This window comes from Microcaecilia unicolor, chromosome 1, assembly GCF_901765095.1.
Source record: "Microcaecilia unicolor chromosome 1, aMicUni1.1, whole genome shotgun sequence".
NCBI classification, from domain to species: Eukaryota; Metazoa; Chordata; class Amphibia; order Gymnophiona; family Siphonopidae; genus Microcaecilia; species Microcaecilia unicolor.
Genome location: NC_044031.1, coordinates 205181334 through 205187333, shown reverse-complemented (window position 1 = coordinate 205187333; position 6000 = coordinate 205181334).

The window sequence follows — 6000 nt, the reverse complement described above, 5'->3', positions numbered from 1 at the left end:
CTGGGATCTTAATTGCCTGAGCTTTGTCCCATCACATACTAAGGATCATTCACTCAACCTCATCTCCTATAAGTTCCTCACCAATACGAATTTTCAAATTTCAGGCATCAGGTGGACTGCTACTCCTTAGTCTGATCATCACAAACTACACTTCATCCTCCATTGGCAGAAATCGGGTCTCCCCCATACACGAGAACTATTATCATTCCGTACAAGAGATGTAGTCGACGTTCTTTCAGTTTGGCAATTATTTTACATCGATAACTGGATAGCGCAGCCAGACTCCATTCATTTTCTCTCAGTCTGGGATGAAAAGTGTAGACGTGTCCTGGACAATATAGCACCCTTGCAAACTAAAACTACATTTAAGCGCAACTCTGCCCCACGGTTTTCTCCAGAGCTGAAAACACTAAAAACGCAGACCCAAAAACTTGAAAGAGCCTGGTGCAGACAGAGAAATGAAAGCACGTTCAACGCGTGGAAATTAAGTCATCATAAATATAAATATGCTATCAAGCAAGCCAAACGATCAAACTTTTCATCCAAACTTAAGACTGCAGGTCGAAACACAAAAAAGCTCCATCAACTCTTGAATACTTTTCTTGATACCAGCAAGATTACTACTTCACAAGCTGACCTTCCTTCTGCTGTCGCTGGCAAACTTTTTCAAGGAAAGAATCCAATTGCTGTGAAGCACATTACCATGTAGCAACACTGCCATTGATGCCTTCCTCAACTGTCTAGAATCTCCACCTGACCAATGCCCGGCTAACCAGTCCTGGACTAACTTTTCCCCTTTAACAGTAGATATTGTAGCTAAAGCAGTTACCAAGTATTCAACAAAACACTGTGGTCTAGATATGTGCCCTAGTTATTTGCTGATTTTGGCACCTGCCTGCTTCATTGCTGACCTCACCTCCTATTTCAATTTCATGCTTCAAAATGGTATCTTCCCATCTGCACATGGAAGCATCCTCCTCACACCTATTCCTAAGGACCCGAAAATAAAAGCTGATGTCATCTCCAATTACCACCCAGTGGCATCTATCCCATTGCTCATCAAAACAATAGAAGGTATGGTCAACAATCAATTAACTGATTACTTGAACAAATTCTGCATCCTGCATAGCTCACAATCAGGTTTCCACTCACAGTACAGTACCGAAACAGTATTAGTTACCCTCCTAACGAACTTCAAGCAATTAATATCTACTGGGAAAAAAGTGTTACTACTTCAATTTGATATGTCCAGTGCGTTTGACATGGTGGATCATACTCTCCTACGGCACCTGTTAGATACATTGGGATTAGGAGGTAGCGTGCTTAACTGGATTAAGGGCTTTCTGTCCTTGAGAACGTACCAAGTCAAATCCAAATCAATCATCTCAACACCGTGGATAGCTTCTTGTGGAGTGCCCCAAGGCTCACCCCTTTCCCCTACACTTTTCAACATCATGTTGATTCCTCTTGTGACAGCCTTATCCAGTCTCGGCCTCAACCCATTGATCTATGCGGACAATGTGATCATCTACATCCCTTTCAAAACAACACTTGCTGAAATCACCGACACAATAGCTGCAAGTTTTGCCATCATGGAATCTTGGGCTAAAGCATTTCAGTTCAAACTCAACAAAGACAAAATGCAGTGTCTAATCCTTTCGTCCCAGCATAACAAGGTTATCCCAACTTCACTAGTCATTAGGAATTCAACTCTTCCGATCTCAGCAAGTCTGAAAATCCTTGGTGTCTTGTTAGATACTCACTTGCTACTGGATAACCAAGTTAATCTCATCACAAAAAGAATGTTCCACTCAATGTGGAGACTGAGGCATGTCAGACATTTCCTCATGAGGGAGCTCTTTCGTACCCTCATTCACTGGTTGGTCCTATCACATATAGAGTACTGCAGTGGAATTTATGCTGGTTGCCGAAAATTCATTCTGAACAAACTACAGACTGCTCAAAACACAGCTGCAAGGCTAATATTAGGCAAATCACGCTTTGGTCATGCTCAACCTCTTCGTTTCAACATACATTGGCTCCCCATTATAGATTGTCTTACCTTCAAAATCTGCTCATTGACTCACAAGATAATCTATGGGAAGGCCCCTGCCTACATGCAAGATTTGATAGATCTACCCTACAGAAATGCTTCCATGACTGCTCGATCCTACCTTAACTTACACTATCCAAGCTGCAAGTCTGTTAAATATAAATTACTCTTTTCCTCTTCCTTCTCCTACATCAGCCCAAAGGCTTGGAACAGTCTACCTAGATATCTAAACGAGATTGATAAACACCAGCTTTTCAAGAAATCCTTAAAAACATTTTTATTCGAGAAAGCTTATCCCAACAATAACAAGCAGCCCTCACCTTCCTCCTCATGACTGCACCAGTTTCACCACCGACTGCATCAACCTTGTCCTACATCCTTCTATTATCTTCATGTTCTAACTGTTTTTCTGTCTTTTTGTATCACTATCTTCATTGAATTGTAACCTTCTGTAACCCTGTAAGCCGCGTTGTGCCCGCACTAGTGGGAAAATGTGGGGTATAAATGTACTAAAAATAAATAAAATAAATAAATAAATTTATATTTTGAGGTGGAGGTAGGGCGGAGCGGGGAAAATTTGTGCCCACCCACTTTGGGCTCAGGCCCACCCAAAACTGGCTGTCTGGCTACGCCACTGACTGAATGAGACGAGACAAGGCAAGGCTAGGCACAAAACATGGCAGACAAAGCAGGGCAGGAGCTAGGCAACAAGAACAAACAGAAGCAAGACAAGGCAGTAGCCAGCCTTGGCTTGCATGCACAGGAACCAGGAACAGACTTGGCTTGGCAGGATCAGGAACCAGGAACAGAGTTGGCTAGGCAGGATCAGGAACCAGGAACAGACTTGGCAATAGGAACAGACTTGGCAAGGCAAGAACAGGATTCAGGAACAGACTTGGCTTGGCAACAGGATTCAGGAACATGTGACTTAGCAGGGACAGGAACAGAGCTTGGTTTTAGCAGAAAGCAGGAACAGGGTTTGGGCTTTAGAAGAAAGCAGGGACAGAGCTTTGGCAATAGCAGAAAGCAGGAACAGGGTTTAACTGTAGCAAGAGTCTAGAGCAGGGCTAGGGCTAGACTAAGAGCAGGAGCCAGAGGTAGAGTCAAACTGTAACAGACACCAAGAGCAGGGTGTGGCTTTAGAGTCAGGCTTTCAGGAACAAGGTACAGAAACAAGGCTTTCAGGAACAAGGCTCAGAAACACAAGAACAAGCATTCAGGGACAAGACTCACAGGAACAAAGCTAGGCTGGAAACAAGACGTAGGAATAAATCCAAGCAGGACTTGGATCCAAACAGGGAACATGAAGATTAGGTTAAAAGACCTGCTGCATACGCAAAGGCATGAGAGTTTCAAGGAGCTTTATAAAGGACTTTGCTGATGATGTCACAACTTGGAATGAGGCTTGAATAAAAGGAACACCAGAGCGAGGCTTGGATATCAGGAACACCAGACAGCAGATGCATCAATGCAGGGATGAAGCAGTCCGGAAAAGCCACAGAGCCAGATCACTGGGAAAAGATGAGTCTGGATGCAGGGGCACAGCCACAGCCGTGACAATAAGCTACTGGTTAGCTTAATCGACAACAAAGACCTAGATAAAACACCTTCATGATGTCAAATATTACTCACTCAACTGATGGATTTCAACCCTGTAGCACGGTATATGCCTGGGAGGGGTTTGCTAGTCGCAGGCTACATTGCTCCAGCATACTGGATATCACTTTGATCCACAAAACTTTGAGTCTGTGTCCAGCAAATGGAAGCCCACAGACCAATAAGGAGCCTGTTAATGGCAAACGGCTAATGAGCTTCAAGATGTCCAAAAGTAGACAGAGAAGAGGTGACCAGAATGCTTTCAGTATGTACTAGAGTTTAAAAAAAAAGGAATATTATTCAGCCAGTGAAATGGAATTTTGACATATGATGATTATGTTGTAGTCCTCAACAGAATGAGAGCGGGGACACTTAAAAGAATATAACTTCATCATCTAGGACTTAATATAGTGCTGGGCAGACTTATACGGTCTGTGCCCTGAAAAAGACAGGTACAAATCAAGGTAAGGTATACACATGAGTTTATCTTGTTGGGCAGACTGGATGGACCATGCAGGTCTTTTTCTGCCGTCATCTACTATGTTACTATAATCGTATGTTACTATCTAGGATTTAATGCAAAGAGAAGTAGAAATAAACTGTCTGATGACCATGCATTGGAGACCAGAACTGCCTCATTAATAAGTCTAGCCAAGATAAGAAAATAGAGTAGGGTTAAATGGTTAATATTCTCAACAGAGAAGGGTAGATATTGGGGTTCCCTATGGGTCTGTGCTGGAACCACTGCTTTTTAACGTATTTATAAATGATCCAGAAATGGGAGTAACTAGTGAGGTAATTAAATTTGCTAATGACACGAAGGTATTCAAAGTTGTTAAATCACAAGAGGATTGTGAAAAATTACAAGAGGACCTTACGAGACTGGGAGACTAGCAGGCTTATTTTTGAAAGAGAAAGACACCCATATTTCGACCCAAATCGGGAGATGGGCGCCTTTCTCCCGTGGGTGCCCAAATTGGTATAATCGAAAGCTGATTTTGGGCGCCTCCAACTGCAGTCTGTCGGGGAGAACGAACAAAGTGGACAGGGGAATGTCAGAGATGTGGTGAAGGCGGGACTGGGGCGTGTTTATCGGCCGAGGAGAGATGGGCGAGCTCGGCCGATAATGGAAAAAAGGGCAGCAGAAGCGAGAATTTGGGCTGCTTTTGTTGGACCCTTTTTTTTCACAAATAAGTCCACAAAAAGTGCCCCAACTGCCCAGATGACCACCCGAGGGAATCGGGGATGACCTCCCCTGACTCCCCCAGTGGTCACTAACCCCCTCCCACCAAAAAAACAGAACTTTAAAACCTTTTTTTTTCCAGCCTGTATGCCAGCCTCAAATGTCATACCCAGCTCCATCACAGCAGTATGCAGTTCCCTGGAGCAGTTGTTAGTGGGTGCAGTGGACTTCAGGCAGGTGGACCCAGGCCCATCCCCCCCCTACCTGTCACACTTGTGCTGGTAAATGGGAGCCCTCCAAACCGCCCCCAAAACCCACTGTACCCATATCTAGGTGCCCCCCTTCACCCATAAGTGCTATGGTAATGGTGTAGAGTTGTGGGCAGTGGGTTTTGGGGGGCTCAGCACCCAAGGTAAGGGAGTTATGGACTTGGGAGGTATTTTAATTTTTTATTTTACTTTTTACAAGTGCCCCCTAGGGTGCCCAGTTGATGTCCTGGCATGTGAGGGGGACCAGTGGACTACGAATCCTGGCCCCTCCCATGACCAAATGCCTTGGATGTGTTTGTTTTTGAGCTGGGCGCCTTCGGTTTCCAGTATCGCTGAAAACCGAAACCGCCCAGCTCAAATCCGCCCAAATCCGATGCATTTGCCCAGAACCAACCGTATTATCGAAACAAAAGATGGACGCCCATCTTTTTCGAAAATACAGTCTGTCCCGCCCCTTCGCGTACCCGTCCTCGGAGATAGTCGCCCATGGAGATGGGCGTTCGCATTTGATTATGCCCCTCTAGTTATCTAAATGGCAGATGACATTTAATGTGAGCAAGTGCAGAATGATGAATGTGGGAAAGAGGAACAAAGCTTTGGTGCAGTGTGAACAACGGTGGATCTTCAAATTGGATTCCCTTGAACCTCAGGGGCTTAATTCTTTGATACACTGGTCTGCATTTTACTGACACATAACCGGACACTTTTGAGAAATTTATCATTTCCTGTTTTGGGTTCAATGTGATCTGATCACAAAAATAAAACATAAAAATAAAATTAAAAAGATCAAATGTTCAAAAAAAACACAACATGAAAAATAGGGATTGCAAATATTATTTGCATCACCATGCAAGTCATTTTTAGACCAATTTAGAGGTGTGCTTTTGTTCATTATTGGA